A 22271-nucleotide genomic window follows, 5' to 3' on the forward strand; every position below is an offset into this window, starting at 1 on the left:
TTGTATCAAAAGAACGGTGCAGGTAGAAAAAGGCCGTGTTTCTTCTTTGCTAAAACCTTTTCACCGGCAGAGAGAAACTATACCATTGGGGATAGGGAACTGCTCGCCTTGAGATTAGCCTTGGAGGAGTGGCGTCACTTGCTGGAAGGAGCGAAACATCCTTTCCAGGTCTATACAGACCATAGGAATCTGACGTACTTACAAACCGCTCAGCGTCTGAATCCTCGCCAAGCCCGCTGGTCCTTGTTTTTCTCCCGCTTTCACTTCTCCATCAACTATCTGTCTGGGAGTAAGAATAACAAGGCAGACGCCCTGTCTCGCTCTATGCTTTCTACCCAGGAAGAGATTGACGAACCTCGTCTTATCCTTCCCTCCAGGGTTTTTCATACGCTCTCCCCTGTGACGTTAGACCAAATCCCACCGGGCAAGACCTTTGTTCCGCCTGATCGACAGAATGATATACTGTCATGGGCCCACACCTCAAAGGTGGGTGGGCATTTTGGTATTAGGCGGACACGAGAGTTACTGGAGAGGTGGTATTGGTGGCCATACTTAGCCAGCCACGTCAAGAGATATGTCGGTTCCTGCTACTCGTGTGCTCGCAACCGTCCATTACAGCAGAGACCGGCTGGGCTCTTGCATCCTTTACCAGTGCCAGATAGACCGTGGGAGGTGGTAGGCATGGACTTTGTGGGTGATCTTCCATGTTCACAGGGACATAGATTTGTGTGGGTCATTACGGACCATTTCTCCCGGATGGTTCATCTCGTACCGTTATCGAGAATCCCATCTTCCAGGGTACTAGCCAAACTATTCCTCAAGCATGTCTTTAGGCTTCACGGGATGCCAGATCGTATCATTTGTGATAGAGGCCCGCAATTTACTTCCCGTTTCTGGCGAGATCTTTGTAGCCTTCTGCAAATTGAGTTGAATCTCTCTTCGGCATACCATCCGGAGACTAATGGTTTGGTTGAACGTACCAATCAATCTATGATTATATACCTTCGACACTTTGTTGCTGAGAACCACGATAACTGGTCCTCCCTCCTTCCCTGGGCAGAATTTGCCCTTAACAATTCGCTGGCTGAGGCCACTGGGCAGACACCGTTCGTACTCAATAATGGGCAACACCCTAGGGTACCGGTACCGTTTCCCGCTGCTGCACCTCCTCCTCTTGTGGCCGACTGGGCAACTAATGCCAGAGAGGTTTGGGATCGGACTCAAGAGTCGATCCAAGCAGCTAAGGACCGTATGAAGACGGTGTCCGATCGGTTTCGTCGCCCGGCTCCTGTCTTTTCTCCAGGGGACTTTGTGTGGCTCTCTGCAAAACACGTGAGACTTAGAGTGAGCTCTGTCAAATTTGCTCCTCGCTTCCTGGGTCCTTATGAGGTTCTTCGACAGGTAAATCCTGTAGTCTATCAATTGAAGTTACCTGTCCATCTTAGGATTCATGACAAATTCCATGTCTCACTGCTAAAGCCGGCTATTTTACCTCACGCTCGTGAAGTGCACTCTCCTGCCTCTGATTCCTCTCGCTCTAGCTATGAGGTACGAGCCATAGTTGGTTCTAAGATGGTTAGAGGGCGCAGGTTCTTCTTGATAGATTGGGAGGGCTATGGCCCGGAACATCGCTCTTGGGAGCCTGAGGAGGCTGTCCATGCTCCCGACTTAGTTGCCGATTACCTGCGTCGCCGGGAGGGGGGCCCTTGAGGGGGAGGTACTGTTACGGTTGCTGCGAGCACTGGAGACTATGTCCAGATTTCTTGCTACTGCACATGTGCGAGCGCTGGAGACTAAGTCCAGATTTCTTGCTACTGCACATGTGCGAGCGCTGGAGACTAAGTCCAGATTTCTTGCTACTGCACATGTGCGAGCGCTGGAGACTAAGTCCAGATTTCTGGCTCCTGCACATGTGCGAGCGCCGGAGACTAAGTCCAATCTTGGAGCCATTGCACATGTGCGGGTGACATCATCGCTGACACGAGGTCACATGTCTCTGACACCTTCTATGCCGATTGGTCGCTGGTCATGTGCTTGTGACGTCTTGCTCGGTGATAGGCCAGCATGACGTCACTCCTGTCGTTCTGGCAGCGGATTGGCTCTGGTGTCCTCCATCTTGGATGAGGCACAGAGTCTATATAAGACCCTGACACATGCCGCATGGTGCTCAGTCCTCTTGGTTCATGCATATGAGTAGACGCTCTGTGCGCGTTCCTCTAGGCATTCCTCTGTCTATGCTAGGTGAGCGCTACCGGCAGGGTAGCGTTCTTATACCTTACAGCTTCGGCTGCTGTCCGTATCCTTACCTCTTAGGGGAGCGGACATAGGCAGGTGCCTGAGGCACATGGTCTGGCTGGGCCTTGTGATTCTACTCGTAGGTGGACGTTGCCGCTAGGGTAACGTTCCTTATACTGCGTCTGGCAGTTGTTCGTATCCTCGCACACTAGGGGAGCGAACAGAGGTAGGAGCTTTGTGCGGCTTACGCTGCTGTTCGTCTCTTTTGCACCACTAGAAGAGCGGACCTAGGCAGGTGCCATATCTAGTGGTTCGTGTCCTCGCACACTAGTGGAGCGAACGCAGGTAGGAGCTTTGTGCGGCTTACGCTGCTGTTCGTCTCTTTTGCTCCACTAGAAGAGCGGACCTAGGTAGGTGCCATTTCGCACACATTGCCTTTGTCTCTGTGATTATTAACAGAGATCATTCCACACACCCTCCAAGTAAGGGAGGAATTGCTTTACTTACTTATTATATCCTTCTGTGAGTTAACAGAGGTATTGCACTCTGCCATAGTCTGCAGCAAAGTCTTTGCACGGTGGACCCTGACTGTCTGATACTCCTTTCGGTTATTATCAAACAGCCCCCCGTAACAGAGTTTGAGTGTGCAATGCAGGCAGACGTGCTGCAAATATCTTTGCCCTTGTGGGACGATACAGAAGTCCAACAGCCACGTTTAGAATGCCACTAAGTTCACTCAGTGTTTGCTAGTATAATGGCTTAGTAACAATGAGTTTGAGTGTGCAATGCAGGCAGAGGTGCTGCAAATATCTTTGCACTTGTGGGACGATACAGAAGTCCAACAGCCACGTTTAGGATGACACTAAGTTCACTCAGTGTTTGCTAGTATAATGGCTAAGTAACAATGAGTTTGAGTGTGCAATGCAGGCAGAGGTGCTGCAAATATCTTTGCAATTGTGGGACGATACAGAAGTCCAACAGCCACGTTTAGGATGCCACTAAGTTCACTCAGTGTTTGCTAGTATAATGGCTTAGTAACAATGAGTTTGAGTGTGCAATGCAGGCAGAGGTGCTGCAAATATCTTTGCACTTGTGGGACGATACAGAAGTCCAGCAGCCACATTTAGGATGCCACTAAGTTCACTCAGTGTTTGCTAGTATAATGGCTTAGTAACAATGAGTTTGAGTGTGCAATGCAGGCAGAGGTGCTGCAAATATCTTTGCACTTGTGGTACGATACAGAAGTCCAACAGCCACGTTTATGATGCCACTAAGTTCACTCAGTGTTTGCTAGTATAATGGCTTAGAAACAATGAGTTTGAGTGTGCAATGCAGGCAGAGGTGCTGCAAATATCTTTGCACTTGTGGGACGATACAGAAGTCCAACAGCCACGTTTAGGATGCCATTAAGTTCACTCAGTGTTTGCTAGTATAATGGCTTAGTAACAATGATTTTGAGTGTGCAATGCAGGCAGAGGTGTTGCAAATATCTCTGCACTTGTAGGATGATACAGAAGTCCAACAGCCACGTTTAGGATGCCACTAAGTTCACTCAGTGTTTGCTAGTATAATGGCTTAGTAACAATGAGTTTGAGTGTGCAATGCAGGCAGACGTGCTGCAAATATCTTTGCACTTGTGGGACGATACAGAAGTCCAACAGCCACGTTTAGGATGCCACTAAGTTCACTCAGTGTTTGCTAGTATAGTGGCTTAGTAACAATGAGTTTGAGTGTGCAATGAAGGCAGAGGTGCTGCAAATATCTTTGCACTTGTGGGACGATACAGAAGTCCAACAGGCACGTTTAGGATGCCACTAAGTTCACTCAGTGTTTGCCAGTATAATGGCTTAGTAACAATGAGTTTGAGTGTGCAATGCAGGCAGAGGTGCTGCAAATATCTTTGCACTTGTGGGACGATACAGAAGTCCAACAGCCACGTTTAAGATGCCATTAAGTTCACTCAGTGTTTGCTAGTATAATGGCTTAGTAACAATGAGTTTGAGTATGCAATGCAGGCAGACATGCTGCAAATATCTTTGCACTTGTGGGACGATACAGAAGTCCAACAGCCACGTTTAGGATGCCACTAAGTTCACTCAGTGTTTGCTAGTATAATGGCTTAGTAACAATGAGTTTGAGCGTGCAATTCAGGCAGATGTGCCGCAAATATCTTTGCACTTGTGGGACGATACAGAAGTTCAACAGCCACGTTTAGGATGCCACTAAGTTCACTCAGTGCTTGCTGGTATAATGGCTTAGTAACAATGAGTTTGAGTGTGCAATGCAGGCAGAGGTGCTGCAAATATCTTTGCACTTGTGGGATGATACAGAAGTCCAACAGCCACGTTTAGGATGCCACTAAGTTCACTCAGTGTTGGCTAGTATAATGGCTTAGTAACAATGAGTTTGAGTGTGCAAAGCAGGCAGACGTGCTGCAAATATCTTTGCACTTGTGGGACGATACAGAAGTCCAACAGGCACGTTTAGGATGCCACTAAGTTCACTCAGTGTTTGCTAGTATAAAGGCTTAGTAACAATGAGTTTGAGTGTGCAATGCAGGCAGACGGGCTGCAAATATGTTTGCACTTGTGGGACGATACAGAAGTCCAACAGCCACGTTTAGGATGCCACTAAGTTCACTCAGTGTTTGCTAGTATAATGGCTTAGTAACAATGAGTTTAAGTGTGCAATGCAGGCAGACGTGCTGCAAATATCTTTGCACTTGTGGGACGATACAGAAGTCCAACCGCCACGTTTAGGATGCCACTAAGTTCACTCAGTGTTTGCTAGTATAATGGCTTAGTAACGATGAGTTTGAGTGTGCAATGCAGGTAGACGTGCTGCAAATATCTTTGCACTTGTGGGACGATACAGAAGTCCAACAGCCACGTTTAGGATGCCACTAAGTTCACTCAGTGTTTGCTAGTATAATGGCTTAGTAACAATGAGTTTGAGTGTGCAATGCAGGCATACGTGCTGCAAATATCTTTGCACTTGTGGGACGATACAGAAGTCCAACAGGCACGTTTAGGATGCCACTAAGTTCACTCAGTGTTTGCTAGTATAATAGCTTAGTAACAATGAGTTTGAGTGTGCAATGCAGGCAGAGGTGCTGCAAATATATTTGCACTTGTGGGACGATACAGAAGTCTATCAGCCACGTTTAGGATGCCACTAAGTTCACTCAGTATTTGCTAGTATAATGGCTTAGTAACAATGAGTTTGAGTGTGCAATGCAGGCAGACGTGCTGCAAATTTCTTTGCACTTGTGGGACGATACAGAAGTCCAACAGCCACGTTTAGGATGCCACTAAGTTCACTCAGTGTTTGCTAGTATAATGGCTTAGTAACAATGAGTTTGAGTGTGCAATGCAGGCAGACATGCTGCAAATATCTTTGCACTTGTGGGACGATACAGAAGTCCAACAGCCACGTTTAGGATGCCACTAAGTTCACTCAGTGTTTGCTAGTATAATGGCTTAGTAACAATGAGTTTGAGTGTGCAATGCAGGCAGACGTGCTGCAAATATCTTTGCACTTGTGGGACGATACAGAAGTCCAACAGGCACGTTTAGGATGCCACTAAGTTCACTCAGTGTTTGCTAGTATAATGGCTTAGTAACAATGAGTTTGAGTGTGCAATGCAGGCAGAGGTGCTGCAAATATCTTTGCACTTGTGGGACGATACAGAAGTCCAACAGCCACGTTTAGGATGCCACTAAGTTCACTCAGTGTTTGCTAGTATAATGGCTTAGTAACAATGAGTTTGAGTGTGCAATGCAGGCAGAGGTGCTGCAAATATCTTTGCACTTGTGGGACGATACAGAAGTCCAACAGCCACGTTTAGGATGCCACTAAGTTCACTCAGTGTTTGCTAGTATAATGGCTAAGTAACAATGAGTTTGAGTGTGCAATGCAGGCAGAGGTGCTGCAAATATCTTTGCACTTGTGGGACGATACAGAAGTCCAACAGCCACGTTTAGGATGCCACTAAGTTCACTCAGTGTTTGCTAGTAAAATGGCTTAGTAACAATGAGTATGAGTGTGCAATGAAGGCAGACGTGCTGCAAATATCTTTGCACTTGTGGGACGATACAGAAGTCCAACAGCCACGTTTAGGATGCCACTAAGTTCACTCAGTGTTTGCTAGTATAATGGCTTAGTAACAATGAGTTTGAGTGTGCAATGCAGGCAGACGTGCTGCAAATATCTTTGCACTTGTGGGACGATACAGAAGTCCAACCGCCACGTTTAGGATGCCACCAAGTTCACTCAGTGTTTGCTAGTATAATGGCTTATTAACAATGAGTTTGAGTGTTCAATGCAGGCAGAGGTGCTGCAAATATCTTTGCACTTGTGGGACGATACAGAAGTCCATCAGCCACGTTTAGGATGCCACTAAGTTCACTCAGTATTTGCTAGTATAATGGCTTAGTAACAATGAGTTTGAGTGTGCAATGCAGGCAGACGTGCTGCAAATATCTTTGCACTTGTGGGACGATACAGAAGTCCAAAAGGCACGTTTAGGATGCCACTAAGTTCACTCAGTGTTTGCTAGTATAATGGCTTAGTAACAATGAGTTTGAGTGTGCAATGCAGGCAGACGTGCTGCAAATTTCTTTGCACTTGTGGGACGATACAGAAGTCCAACAGCCACGTTTAGGATGCCACTAAGTTCACTCAGTGTTTGCTAGTATAATGGCTTAGTAACAATGAGTTTGAGTGTGCAATGCAGGCAGACATGCTGCAAATATCTTTGCACTTGTGGGACGATACAGAAGTCCAACCACCACGTTTAGGATGCCACTAAGTTCACTCAGTGTTTGCTAGTATAATGGCTTAGTAACAATGAGTTTGAGTGTGCAATGCAGGCAGACGTGCTGCAAATATCTTTGCACTTGTGGGATGATACAGAAGTCCAACAGCCACGTTTAGGATGCCACTAAATTCACTCAGTGTTTGCTAGTATAATGGCTTAGTAACAATGAGTTTAAGTGTGCAATGCAGGCAGACGTGCTGCAAATATCTTTGCACATGTGGGACGATACAGAAGTCCAACAGCCACGTTTAGGATGCCACTAAGTTCACTCAGTGTTTGCTAGTATAATGGCTTAGTAACGATAAGTTTGAGTGTGCAATGCAGATAGACGTGCTGCAAATATCTTTGCACTTGTGGGACGATACAGAAGTCCAACAGCCACGTTTAGGATGCCACTAAGTTCACTCAGTGTTTGCTAGTATAATGGCTTAGTAACAATGAGTTTGAGTGTGCAATGCAGGCAGACGTGCTGCAAATATCTTTGCACTTGTGGGACGATACAGAAGTCCAAAAGGCACGTTTAGGATGCCACTAAGTTCACTCAGTGTTTGCTAGTATAATGGCTTAGTAACGATGAGTTTTAGTGTGCAATGCAGGCAGACGTGCTGCAAATTTCTTTGCACTTGTGGGACGATACAGAAGTCCAACAGCCACGTTTAGGATGCCACTAAGTTCACTCAGTTTTTGCTAGTATAATGGCTTAGTAACAATGAGTTTGAGTGTGCAATGCAGGCAGACATGCTGCAAATATCTTTGCACTTGTGGGACGATACAGAAGTCCAACAGCCACGTTTAGGATGCCAATAAGTTCACTCAGTGTTGGCTAGTATAATGGCTTAGTAACAATGAGTTTGAGTGTGCAATGCAGGCAGAGGTGCTGCAAATATCTTTGCACTTGTGGGACGATACAGAAGTCCAACCACCACGTTTAGGATGCCACTAAGTTCACTCAGTGTTTGCTAGTATAATGGCTTAGTAACAATGAGTTTGAGTGTGCAATGCAGGGAGACGTGCTGCAAATATCTTTGCACTTGTGGGATGATACAGAAGTCCAACAGCCACGTTTAGGATGCCACTAAGTTCACTCAGTGTTTGCTAGTATAATGGCTTAGTAACAATGAGTTTGAGTGTGCAATGCAGGCAGACGTGCTGCAAATATCTTTGCACTTGTGGGACGATACAGAAGTCCAACAGGCACGTTTAGGATGCCACTAAGTTCACTCAGTGTTTGCTAGTATAATGGCTTAGTAACAATGAGTTTGAGTGTGCAATGCAGGCAGAGGTGCTGCAAATATCTTTGCACTTGTGGGACGATACAGAAGTCCAACAGCCACGTTTAGGATGCCACTAAGTTCACTCAGTGTTTGCTAGTATAATGGCTTAGTAACAATGAGTTTGAGTGTGCAATGCAGGCAGAGGTGCTGCAAATATCTTTGCACTTGTGGGACGATACAGAAGTCCAACAGCCACGTTTAGGATGCCACTAAGTTCACTCAGTGTTTGCTAGTATAATGGCTAAGTAACAATGAGTTTGAGTGTGCAATGCAGTCAGAGGTGCTGCAAATATCTTTGCACTTGTGGGACGATACAGAAGTCCAACAGCCACGTTTAGGATGCCACTAAGTTCACTCAGTGTTTGCTAGTAAAATGGCTTAGTAACAATGAGTATGAGTGTGCAATGAAGGCAGACGTGCTGCAAATATCTTTGCACTTGTGGGACGATACAGAAGTCCAACAGCCACGTTTAGGATGCCACTAAGTTCACTCAGTGTTTGCTAGTATAATGGCTTAGTAACAATGAGTTTGAGTGTGCAATGCAGGCAGACGTGCTGCAAATATCTTTGCACTTGTGGGACGATACAGAAGTCCAACCGCCACGTTTAGGATGCCACTAAGTTCACTCAGTGTTTGCTAGTATAATGGCTTATTAACAATGAGTTTGAGTGTTCAATGCAGGCAGAGGTGCTGCAAATATCTTTGCACTTGTGGGACGATACAGAAATCCATCAGCCACGTTTAGGATGCCACTAAGTTCACTCAGTATTTGCTAGTATAATGGCTTAGTAACAATGAGTTTGAGTGTGCAATGCAGGCAGACGTGCTGCAAATATCTTTGCACTTGTGGGACGATACAGAAGTCCAAAAGGCACGTTTAGGATGCCACTAAGTTCACTCAGTGTTTGCTAGTATAATGGCTTAGTAACAATGAGTTTGAGTGTGCAATGCAGGCAGACGTGCTGCAAATTTCTTTGCACTTGTGGGACGATACAGAAGTCCAACAGCCACGTTTAGGATGCCACTAAGTTCACTCAGTGTTTGCTAGTATAATGGCTTAGTAACAATGAGTTTGAGTGTGCAATGCAGGCAGACATGCTGCAAATATCTTTGCACTTGTGGGACGATACAGAAGTCCAACCACCACGTTTAGGATGCCACTAAGTTCACTCAGTGTTTGCTAGTATAATGGCTTAGTAACAATGAGTTTGAGTGTGCAATGCAGGCAGACGTGCTGCAAATATCTTTGCACTTGTGGGATGATACAGAAGTCCAACAGCCACGTTTAGGATGCCACTAAATTCACTCAGTGTTTGCTAGTATAATGGCTTAGTAACAATGAGTTTAAGTGTGCAATGCAGGCAGACGTGCTGCAAATATCTTTGCACTTGTGGGACGATACAGAAGTCCAACAGCCACGTTTAGGATGCCACTAAGTTCACTCAGTGTTTGCTAGTATAATGGCTTAGTAACGATAAGTTTGAGTGTGCAATGCAGATAGACGTGCTGCAAATATCTTTGCACTTGTGGGACGATACAGAAGTCCAACAGCCACGTTTAGGATGCCACTAAGTTCACTCAGTGTTTGCTAGTATAATGGCTTAGTAACAATGAGTTTGAGTGTGCAATGCAGGCAGAGGTGCTGCAAATATCTTTGCACTTGTGGGACGATACAGAAGTCCAAAAGGCACGTTTAGGATGCCACTAAGTTCACTCAGTGTTTGCTAGTATAATGGCTTAGTAACGATGAGTTTTAGTGTGCAATGCAGGCAGACGTGCTGCAAATTTCTTTGCACTTGTGGGACGATACAGAAGTCCAACAGCCACGTTTAGGATGCCACTAAGTTCACTCAGTTTTTGCTAGTATAATGGCTTAGTAACAATGAGTTTGAGTGTGCAATGCAGGCAGACATGCTGCAAATATCTTTGCACTTGTGGGACGATACAGAAGTCCAACAGCCACGTTTAGGATGCCAATAAGTTCACTCAGTGTTGGCTAGTATAATGGCTTAGTAACAATGAGTTTGAGTGTGCAATGCAGGCAGAGGTGCTGCAAATATCTTTGCACTTGTGGGACGATACAGAAGTCCAACCACCACGTTTAGGATGCCACTAAGTTCACTCAGTGTTTGCTAGTATAATGGCTTAGTAACAATGAGTTTGAGTGTGCAATGCAGGGAGACGTGCTGCAAATATCTTTGCACTTGTGGGATGATACAGAAATCCAACAGCCACGTTTAGGATGCCACTAAGTTCACTCAGTGTTTGCTAGTATAATGGCTTAGTAACAATGAGTTTGAGTGTGCAATGCAGGCAGAGGTGCTGCAAATATCTTTGCACTTGTGGGACGATACAGAAGTCCAACAGGCACGTTTAGGATGCCACTAAGTTCACTCAGTGTTTGCTAGTATAATAGCTTAGTAACAATGAGTTTGAGTGTGCAATGCAGGCAGAGGTGCTGCAAATATCTTTGCACTTGTGGGACGATACAGAAGTCCATCAGCCACATTTAGGATGCCACTAAGTTCACTCAGTATTTGCTAGTATAATGGCTTAGTAACAATGAGTTTGAGTGTGCAATGCAGGCAGAGGTGCTGCAAATATAATTGCACTTGTGGGACGATGCAGAAGTCCAACCACCACGTTTAGGATGCCACTAAGTTCACTCAGTGTTTGCTAGTATAATGGCTTAGTAACAATGAGTTTGAGTGTGCAATGCAGGCAGACGTGCTGCAAATATCTTTGCACTTGTGGGACGATACAGAAGTCCAACAGCCACGTTTAGGATGCCACTAAGTTCACTCAGTGTTTGCTAGTATAATGGGTTAGTAACGATGAGTTTGAGTGTGCAATGCAGGTAGACGTGCTGCAAATATCTTTGCACTTGTGGGACGATACAGAAGTCCAAAAGGCACGTTTAGGATGCCACTAAGTTCACTCAGTGTTTGCTAGTATAATGGCTTAGTAACGATGAGTTTGAGTGTGCAATGCAGGCAGACGTGCTGCAAATTTCTTTGCACTTGTGGGACGATACAGAAGTCCAACAGCCACGTTTAGGATGCCACTAAGTTCACTCAGTTTTTGCTAGTATAATGGCTTAGTAACAATGAGTTTGAATGTGCAATGCAGGCAGACATGCTGCAAATATCTTTGCACTTGTGGGACGATACAGAAGTCCAACAGCCACGTTTAGGATGCCAATAAGTTCACTCAGTGTTGGCTAGTATAATGGCTTAGTAACAATGAGTTTGAGTGTGCAATGCAGGGAGACGTGCTGCAAATATCTTTGCACTTGTGGGATGATACAGAAATCCAACAGCCACGTTTAGGATGCCACTAAGTTCACTCAGTGTTTGCTAGTATAATGGCTTAGTAACAATGAGTTTGAGTGTGCAATGCAGGCAGACGTGCTGCAAATATCTTTGCACTTGTGGGACGATACAGAAGTCCAACAGCCACGTTTAGGATGCCACTAAGTTCACTCAGTGTTTGCTAGTATAATAGCTTAGTAACAATGAGTTTGAGTGTGCAATGCAGGCAGAGGTGCTGCAAATATCTTTGCACTTGTGGGACGATACAGAAGTCCATCAGCCACATTTAGGATGCCACTAAGTTCACTCAGTATTTGCTAGTATAATGGCTTAGTAACAATGAGTTTGAGTGTGCAATGCAGGCAGAGGTGCTGCAAATATAATTGCACTTGTGGGACGATACAGAAGTCCAACCACCACGTTTAGGATGCCACTAAGTTCACTCAGTGTTTGCTAGTATAATGGCTTAGTAACAATGAGTTTGAGTGTGCAATGCAGGCAGACGTGCTGCAAATATCTTTGCACTTGTGGGACGATACAGAAGTCCAACAGCCACGTTTAGGATGCCACTAAGTTCACTCAGTGTTTGCTAGTATAATGGCTTAGTAACGATGAGTTTGAGTGTGCAATGCAGGTAGACGTGCTGCAAATATCTTTGCACTTGTGGGACGATACAGAAGTCCAACAGCCACGTTTAGGATGCCACTAAGTTCACTCAGTGTTTGCTAGTATAATGGCTAAGTAACAATGAGTTTGAGTGTGCAATGCAGGCAGACGTGCTGCAAATATCTTTGCACTTGTGGGACGATACAGAAGTCTAACAGCCACGTTTAGGATGCCACTAAGTTCACTCAGTGTTTGCTAGTATAATAGCTTAGTAACAATGAGTTTGAGTGTGCAATGCAGGCAGAGGTGCTGCAAATATCTTTGCACTTGTGGGACGATACAGAAGTCCATCAGCCACATTTAGGATGCCACTAAGTTCACTCAGTATTTGCTAGTATAATGGCTTAGTAACAATGAGTTTGAGTGTGCAATGCAGGCAGACGTGCTGCAAATATCTTTGCACTTGTGGGACGATACAGAAGTCCAAAAGGCACGTTTAGGATGCCACTAAGTTCACTCATTGTTTGTTAGTATAATGGCTTAGTAACAATGAGTTTGAGTGTGCAATGCAGGCAGACGTGCTGCAAATTTCTTTGCACTTGTGGGACGATACAGAAGTCCAACAGCCACGTTTAGGATGCCACTAAGTTCACTCAGTGTTTGCTAGTATAATGGCTTAGTAACAATGAGTTTGAGTGTGCAATGCAGGCAGACATGCTGCAAATATCTTTGCACTTGTGGGACGATACAGAAGTCCAACAGCCACGTTTAGGATGCCACTAAGTTCACTCAGTGTTTGCTAGTATAATGGCTTAGTAACACTGAGTTTGAGTGTGCAATGCAGGCAGAGGTGCTGCAAATATCTTTGCACTTGTGGAACGATACAGAAGTCCAACAGGCACGTTTAGGATGCCACTAAGTTCACTCAGTGTTTGCTAGTATAATAGCTTAGTAACATTGAGTTTGAGTGTGCAATGCAGGCAGAGGTGCTGCAAATATCTTTGCACTTGTGGGACGATACAGAAGTCCATCAGCCACGTTTAGGATGCCACTAAGTTCACTCAGTATTTGCTAGTATAATGTCTTAGTAACAATGAGTTTGAGTGTGCAATGCAGGCAGACGTGCTGCAAATATCTTTGCACTTGTGGGACGATACAGAAGTCCAAAAGGCACGTTTAGGATGCCACTAAGTTCACTCAGTGTTTGCTAGTATAATGGCTTAGTAACAATGAGTTTGAGTGTGTAATGCAGGCAGACATGCTGCAAATATCTTTGCACTTGTGGGACGATACAGAAGTCCAACAGCCACGTTTAGGATGCCACTAAGTTCACTCAGTGTTTGCTAGTATAATGGCTTAGTAACAATGAGTTTGAGTGTGCAATGCAGGCAGAGGTGCTGCAAATATCTTTGCACTTGTGGGACGATACAGAAGTCCAACCACCACGTTTAGGATGCCACTAAGTTCACTCAGTGTTTGCTAGTATAATGGCTTAGTAACAATGAGTTTGAGTGTGCAATGCAGGCATACGTGCTGCAAATATCTTTGCACTTGTGGGATGATACAGAAGTCCAACAGCCACGTTTAGGATGCCACTAAGTTCACTCAGTGTTTGCTAGTATAAAGGCTTAGTAACAATGAGTTTGAGTGTGCAATGCAGGCAGACGTGCTGCAAGTATCTTTGCACTTGTGGGACGATACAGAAGTCCAACAGGCACGTTTAGGATGCCACTAAGTTCACTCAGTGTTTGCTAGTATAATAGCTTAGTAACAATGAGTTTGAGTGTGCAATGCAGGCAGAGGTGCTGCAAATATCTTTGCACTTGTGGGACGATACAGAAGTCCATCAGCCACGTTTAGGATGCCACTAAGTTCACTATGTATTTTGCTAGTATAATGGCTTAGTAACAATGAGTTTGAGTGTGCAATGCAGGCAGACGTGCTGCAAATATCTTTTCACTTGTGGGACGATACAGAAGTCCAAAAGGCACGTTTAGGATGCCACTAAGTTCACTCAGTGTTTGCTAGTATAATGGCTTAGTAACAATGAATTTGAGTGTGCCATGCAGGCAGACGTGCTGCAAATTTCTTTGCACTTGTTGGTCGATACAGAAGTCCAACAGCCACGTTTAGGATGCCACTAAGTTCACTCAGTGTTTGCTAGTATAATGGCTTAGTAACAATGAGTTTGAGTGTGCAATGCAGGCAGACATGCTGCAAATATCTTTGCACTTGTGGGACGATACAGAAGTCCAACAGCCACGTTTAGGATGCCACTGAGTTCACTCAGTGTTTGCTAGTATAATGGCTTAGTAACAATGAGTTTGAGTGTGCAATGCAGGCAGAGGTGCTGCAAATATCTTTGCACTCTTGGGACGATACAGAAGTACAACCACCACGTTTAGGATGCCACTAAGTTCACTCAGTGTTTGCTAGTATAATGGCTTAGTAACAATGAGTTTGAGTGTGCAATGCAGGCAGACGTGCTGCAAATATCTTTGCACTTGTGGGATGATACAGAAGTCCAACAGCCACGTTTAGGATGCCACTAAGTTCACTCAGTGTTTGCTAGTATAATGGCTTAGTAACAAGGAGTTTGAGTGTGCAATGCAGGCAGAGGTGCTGCAAATATCTTTGCACTTGTGGGACGATACAGAAGTCCATCAGCCACGTTTATGATGCCACTAAGTTCACTCAGTGCTTGCTAGTATAATGGCTTAGTAACAATGAGTTTGAGTGTGCAATGCAGGCAGACGTGCTGCAAGTATCTTTGCACTTGTGGGACGATACAGAAGTCCAACAGGCACGTTTATGATGCCACTAAGTTCACTCAGTGTTTGCTAGTATAATAGCTTAGTAACAATGAGTTTGAGTGTGCAATGCAGGCAGAGGTGCTGCAAATATCTTTGCACTTGTGGGACGATACAGAAGTCCATCAGCCACGTTAAGGATGCCACTAAGTTCACTCAGTGCTTGCTAGTATAATGGCTTAGTAACAATGAGTTTGAGTGTGCAAAGGGTAGGAGGGTACAGTGGCAGGGTTGTGGGTCTCTGGGTAGAGGAAAGGAAGCCTGCCTTTCTATCCCTCCTAATGGGGAAATGCAGCGAGGAAATCCCTGACCTTAGCTACACAGACGCTGTCATCTTGTGTAGCTGTTAAACTTTGTTTTCACGGACCTGTCACCTATGGCTCTGACCCTGCCGGTATGAGCCCTTAAAAGGACTGATAGAAAGTGCTATCACTATGCTGTACAGCGCTGTGTATGGAGCGTACACAGCAGTATCGGCGATAGGAGCTGCGCCAGTGTTGACTGACACCAAGGACGCCGAAGGCAGATAATGGCGTGCTGGAGGAAAATGTCCGGTTTTATAATGCAGGGACATGTGACATGGACATCCTATCACACATGCCGTTGCTTTTCTGTCTAAAAGTCCACTTAGCTGTGTGTGTGTCTGGGATTGGCTGACATGCTGGCCCGTCCCACTACACGCGCGCGCTTAGGGAGGGAAGACAAGGAAAAAAAAAAATGGCGATCGCCATTATCCATACAGCAGTGATCTGAATGCGCTGTTCCCGCACACTATACACTGAAATTTCATAATAGTGTGAGTCACAGAGTGACTTACACTATTACAGCGGAAAGCCAGCTACTAATTAGCTGGTCTTTTTGCTGCTAGAACCGTTCTCGAACGTATCTAGAACTATCGAGCTTTATCAAAAAGTTCGAGTTCTAGTTCTATCTAGAACAGCCCCCAAAATCACTCGAGCTGCGAACTGGAGAACCTCGAACCACAAACCTCGCTCAACTCTAATTATGAGGTATGGGACCCATTGCCCACTAGGGGCAGGGGGGCTCAAATCATTGATCAATTATTTGCCAAAAATCTCATTGAATTGTTACAGTAGGAATGAATTTGTGAATATTACACTTTTTACTTTTTCATTGCTGCATGCCACTCATAAGCAGTGCTGGCTCTCCCCCCCCATTCCTCGTTTACTGGTCAGGTGGTTGACTGCCACCGTGCCGTGCACGCCCAGTGTGGTTTGCAAATTCCTTCTGTTGCCATCAAAATTTATGTTGGTGCCTGTTCACATACAGCCACCGCCTCCTGTTCCATAGGCATTATTACTTAAGCACCACCTGCCTGGGGCTATTCCGCCCTTCATCCATGTCTGCTGGTCTGACACTGTGGGGGCTAGTTCTGACATTGTGCTGGTGTGTGTGGTTCTGCCGCACACGCTGGCACCTGGACTGCCCATCTACTCGCAGTTGTGAGCCCTTGCAGCATGGGAGCGGTTCTGACACTTCTCAGGTAGGTGATGTTCCTATATGGTCCTGCGCATTATACGAGACCTTATGGTACGTTTGTATATTATAACTATAGTGTAGGGACCCCCCTTATAGAGATTTGCCGTGACGGGGCAGGGGGGCTCAAATCATTGATCAATTATTTGCCAAAAATCTCATTGAATTGTTACAGTAGGAATGAATTTGTGAATATTACACTTTTTACTTTTTCATTGCTGCATGCCACTCATAAGCAGTGCTGGCTCTCCCCCCCATTTCTCGAATACAAATATTATGGTATTCTCTCATCTCTATATATAATCAGATATTTATATCCTACATTAGACTAACACAATGAATATATCATCAGATAGTGTGTCCATATATTGGAAATACCATCAATCAAAATTTTTGATACAATTTAGTAATTATTAAAAAAATATATCCACAATACTTATTGATTCCTGTATCCATCCAAAATATTGAAACTTCCAGACACATTTCCTCTCAAGTCATTGAGGATCTTCTAGAGAACAGTAAAGCACACCCAATAATGAGGTACAATAGATGTAATCAATGACAAGTTGAAGATGTTAAGGTGCTGTAGATGCCATAAAAAGAGGATGAAGGATATTAAGGTATTGTGGATGCCATAATATGCTCAATGATTTCAGGAAGTGAGTTCATTTTTAAAACCCCTCTCAGGAAACAACCAAACTAATTGCCGCAAAAATAAAACTTGCTTCCCTAATAAATATAGCGTCATGAGCTCCATGTTGGAGCTAACAGCCATATCACCAAATTCATTAGAACCTGCCAACACAGAGCACTGGCAAGCATTCAAACCCAGAATGCATGGAAATTGATTTTGATGTCACTTCCGTCAGAGGGACATCATAGGAAAACAATCATTACAAGATAAAAGCATGCATTCCAACTGGGAATGTATGGCCATATTACCAACATCAATTTGGTCACCAAGTAGCATAGGCTGAACCGATTAGTGCTACAGCATGCGTTTTGATTTGGAACGCATAGTCATTATGCCAACCTGAGTTCAGCCGACACATGAAACAACTCAACGTAACTTGAATTGCAAATAGCAGGAACACACGGTGCCTATTAATGTTCCTTTAAACCAATTTAATGAGTTGTTCAATTATAGATAACAAAGAAGATTAATCAAGATACTTAATTGTGCTATTTTCATGACAAAATATCACTGTTATGTGAACTTTTTATGTTTAACATAAATTTCATCTGAAACGCCAAATATCCTAACTTTTTTAATATATTGTATTGTAGGTCCTCAGGATGGCAGCATATTACCACTTGTAGATAATAATGAAAAGGTGTATGATATATCAGGCCTGAAATGTATTGGAGAACCACAAGATGGCAATGGAGAGTAAAATTTCACTAAATGCAAAAGTTAGATAATCTTGAATAAACAGTGTTACAGGTGTGGCAGAAAGAAAAAAAAATATGGGAATGCAAGAGAATGTGTGTATAGGAAAAAAAAATAGGTGGTAGTGAGTAAATGTGTATCTTGGAATTGAATAATAGATAAGTGTAGAAAATATGAATGAATGGAATGAGGGGTGTGTGTATAGTGAGGAGGACATGTATATAGATAGATGAGGAGTTATGAATAAATGAAGTGCAAAGTACAAAAATTATGTATAAAATATGTACATGCTGAAGGTGTATTATATAACCAAAAGGCATTAAACAAACACTATTGTAGTATAAATCATACAGGAGAGGAAAAATGAATAGAATGCAAAATTAAAAATTTAAAATAAACATAGAAAACAAAAATAAATAAATAACAAAAGGAATATATCAAATAATGAGTGTAACTGTGATAGGTGTATAACAATGTTATAATAGTAAACAGTGTGTGTAGTGTATATGAGGAAGTGTATATGACTCGCCCACCCCAGGGCTTTGGGACACCCGGTGCCGGGCCGGATTCGTCCAGTGGTGGTCAGTGGTGGCTGGGCCCGGCTCCGTGGCCCTGGTGGGTGTCAGTAGAATATGTGGCTTGCTTATTAATGGTTGTGTTCGTGACACCACCTGTGGTCTGCGGCTATTAAGCCGCCGCTGCTGTGTGAGGCCTCCGGGGTGATGTTATGGCAGCAATGGTGGTACTGCTCCCCACAGGTGGAGCGGAGCCCCGGGGATACTGTTAGTGCTCGTGGAAGTCTATGAGGTTGTGTGGCTAACACGGTGCAGGGACGACAGGCGATGAAAGAACCAGGCATAAACAACAGTCTCTTTACCTTTTCCTCTTTACTTTGGAAACAGTCCAGTCCTGGGAGACCGTTACAGGTGGTGATGGGGATCCGGTCGGCCTGGAAGTACTTGGGGTGATCTCTCTGGCCAGCTGAGTATGAGGCCTACTCCTGTACTTTGCTTTGTTACGATAGGACCCTGCTTCTCTGAATCCAGCAATGGCCCTCTGTGCTGCTGGGACTGTTGGTACGTCCCTTTCCCTCTGTAGCAGGCTGCGCAGGCTCTCTCTCTGGTGCTTCTCTGCTGGAATCCACACCGGCCTTGATGCTGCAGCTGTACTTTTGGGATGTTTTTGGGCCAGGTGCTTGCAGCTCTCCTGCCCTTCGGATTCGGCTACCAGGGAGTATTTTAAGCCCTGGTGGCCACAGACTCCGATGTCCGAGTCTCTCCGCTGCCTCTCAGCTACTCCTGCTTCTCTGGGCCAAGCTACTCTAGCTCTAGGCCCCAGATTCACAGGACAGCTCACTCTGCGTCTGTTCACTTCTACTGCTCTCTACAGACTGAACACTACTTCCTCTCTCAGATCAGACTTAAGGGGATCCTCCCTGGAATCCCAGGTTCAGAGCTCTCCCTGCTGGCCGGAGGGAGAACCGCGTTGGGTGTTAAACTTGCTGGCCAATGGATCTCCCAATTACCTCCAGGCTCAGCATTAACCCTTTGGGAGGGCAATGCTGTTGTGGCGACCAGGTCCTGGGGCGCCACACTCCCTCTTAGTTAAATTCAGTACTCCCGGACTGTGGAAACAAACATAACATGTTACAACATTTCATCCCATTATGGGAGGCGCATTACTTAAACGTTACAAACTTAAACACTACTATAAGAGTCCAGTGTGGCTCCCTGCCGGGTGTCCATTACACTGCTCCATGGGGGACCCGCCGCGATCAAACCCCCAACGTAGGCTCTGGGCATGCGTCAGAGCATTGATGACCCCACTCTATGCACGCCGGACGGGTTTTTCTTCAGGGGTGTTGAGCACATTGGTGCTAACTATGAACAATTTAGGTGTTGGCCACCCATAGTCCAGTGGCCCAATTGTCCATTTACTTAATCACCTAAGACAAAAAGCATTTTATACACAACATGACAGACATTTCACATAACTATTTACATTCTGTTAGGTATTTTACTTTCTATGTTCTATACCTTGGAGGGGGCTGTCCCCGAGTGCTACGTTGGGACCGGCGTAGCTCTGGGGTTTGTCCCTGACTACTTGGAGTGTCTGCCCCCCCCGTGTGATTGGTAGGCCTAACCCTGACAGGGATACATGTCGGTTGCCTACGGGATCTCAGATTCGCCAAGGGTACGGGAGGTTCACCACTGGCAGGGGGTTGAACCTCCTGTTCCACTGCTGGCGTGTCATCTCGTGTTGGAGCGGACGGTTCTTTAGGTGGATCTGGAACCTCTTCGGTTTCTGGCTCGACCAACTGCGGGAACGTCAAGACTGTTACCACTATGGCATTGTTTATTCGGGTCCAAGTTTTGGGGAATTTTCCAAGGATGGTTTGGATCATCTCTTCCTCTTTTTCTTGACTTTGGGGACTTTCTTGTACTTCATCTACTTCTTTTTGGGTTCTGCACCGTTCAGGGCACGTTTTCAGGCGGTCCCGAGAAACTGCTTGATAGGTCCTGCCTTCGTCCTTGCTTATGAGGCATACCTTACTATTGTCAAAGTTGGAGGGGATAATGGTGTAGGGCTCGTTCTCCCACTGATCATCCAATTTATGCGTCCTCCGCTTCTTCTTGAGGACTTGTTCTCCAGGTGCTAAGGGAGTTGCTGGGGCTGCTTGATTGTAATGCTGCTCTTGTCTCGTTCTTGCTTGAGACAGGCTCCTCTCTATGCATTCTTGGACCTTACGGTACCGCTGCTGCCGCTCTGTATCCCAATCCTCTATTTCCTGAACCGCCTCAGGTGACACAGTCCCCATCTCAAAGTTTACAGGTAACTTGCCAGGTCTGGCTCGCATCAGGTAAGCAGGGCTGCAGTTGGTCGAATTTACCGGGATATGGTTGTACAAGTCTACCAGATCTGGTAACTTTTCTGGCCATTGGTTTCTTTCTTCCAAAGGTAGAGTCTTGAGCATATCAATAACCACATGGTTCATCTTCTCGCACAATCCATTGGTTTGGGGGTGGTACGGTGTGGTTCTGATTTTCTTACAACCGTACATGTTACAGAACTCTTGGAACACTTCTGCCTCGAATGCAGGACCTTGATCAGTCAGTACCCTTTCAGGGTAACCGTGAGGTCGACAAAAGTAGGCCTGAAACGCTCTCGCTGCTGTTCTGGCTGTCTGGTCCTTCACGCGCACTACTACCAGGAAACGCGAGTAATGGTCCACAATGGTGAGGGCGTACACATAGCCTGACCGGCTTGGTGTTAACTTCACGTGGTCCAGGGCCACCAACTCCAGGGGCTGCTTCGTGACAATTGGCTGTAGGGGAGACCTCTGGCTGGCATCATCTTTCCGCCTCAGATTACACGGACCACAGTCTCGGCACCACTTCTCGACTGTCTTTCTCATGTGCACCCAGTAGAACCGATCACGGAGTAGGGTCTCCAACTTCTTCCACCCGAAGTGTCCTGCGTTATCATGATAAGCTGCTAGGATCATTGGAGCATCCCTCTGCGGGACCACTATCTGCCAGACAAGTTCATTCGTTCGCCAGTTGACATATCTCTTGCAGAGCTTGCCTTGGTAGGTGAACAGTCGTCCCCTCTCCTTCCACAACTGCTGGGCTTCTTCTGGAGCATCTGGGCCAAGATGAGTCTCAGCTTGTGCTAGCTTTTCTTTGACCAATCGCACAGCCGGGTCACCATTCTGTGTCTCTTCCCAATTATGGTGGAGTAATGGGTTGACCGAGACCTCGTGCTGGCTCGAGCGCTTCACTCCTACAGCATGCTCACACTGGGAAACACCTTGGTGATGGAAAGCCGGTAACTCTATCTCTTCGAGTTCATCCAGGTCTTCTCCAGATTCGGGTAAGTGAGGCATTCTGGACAGTGCATCAGCATTGTTATTCTTCTTGCCAGCCCGATACTTGATGGTAAAGTTAAAGTTAGACAGCCGGGCCATCCATCGCTGTTCCAACGCACCTAACTTGGCTGTTGCCAGGTGTGTCAACGGATTGTTGTCCGTGAAGATGGTGAACTTGGCCGACGCCAGATAGTGCTTGAAGCGTTCAGTCACTGCCCAAACAATAGCGAGGAACTCCAGCTTGAAGGAACTGTAGTTTTCTGGATTCCTTTCTGTGGGCCGAAGCTTCCTACTGGCGTACGCTATCACCCTCTCTCTGCCTCCCTGCACCTGGGACAGAACTGCTCCCAGTCCCACATTGCTGGCATCTGTATACAGTACAAACGGCTGGCTGTAGTCAGGGTAGGCCAGAATTTCTTCTCCCGTGAAAGCCCCTTTCAGCCGGACAAAGGATGTTTCT

The sequence above is a fragment of the Anomaloglossus baeobatrachus genome, chromosome 5 (genome assembly GCF_048569485.1).
Source record: "Anomaloglossus baeobatrachus isolate aAnoBae1 chromosome 5, aAnoBae1.hap1, whole genome shotgun sequence".
Lineage (NCBI taxonomy): Eukaryota > Metazoa > Chordata > Amphibia > Anura > Aromobatidae > Anomaloglossus > Anomaloglossus baeobatrachus.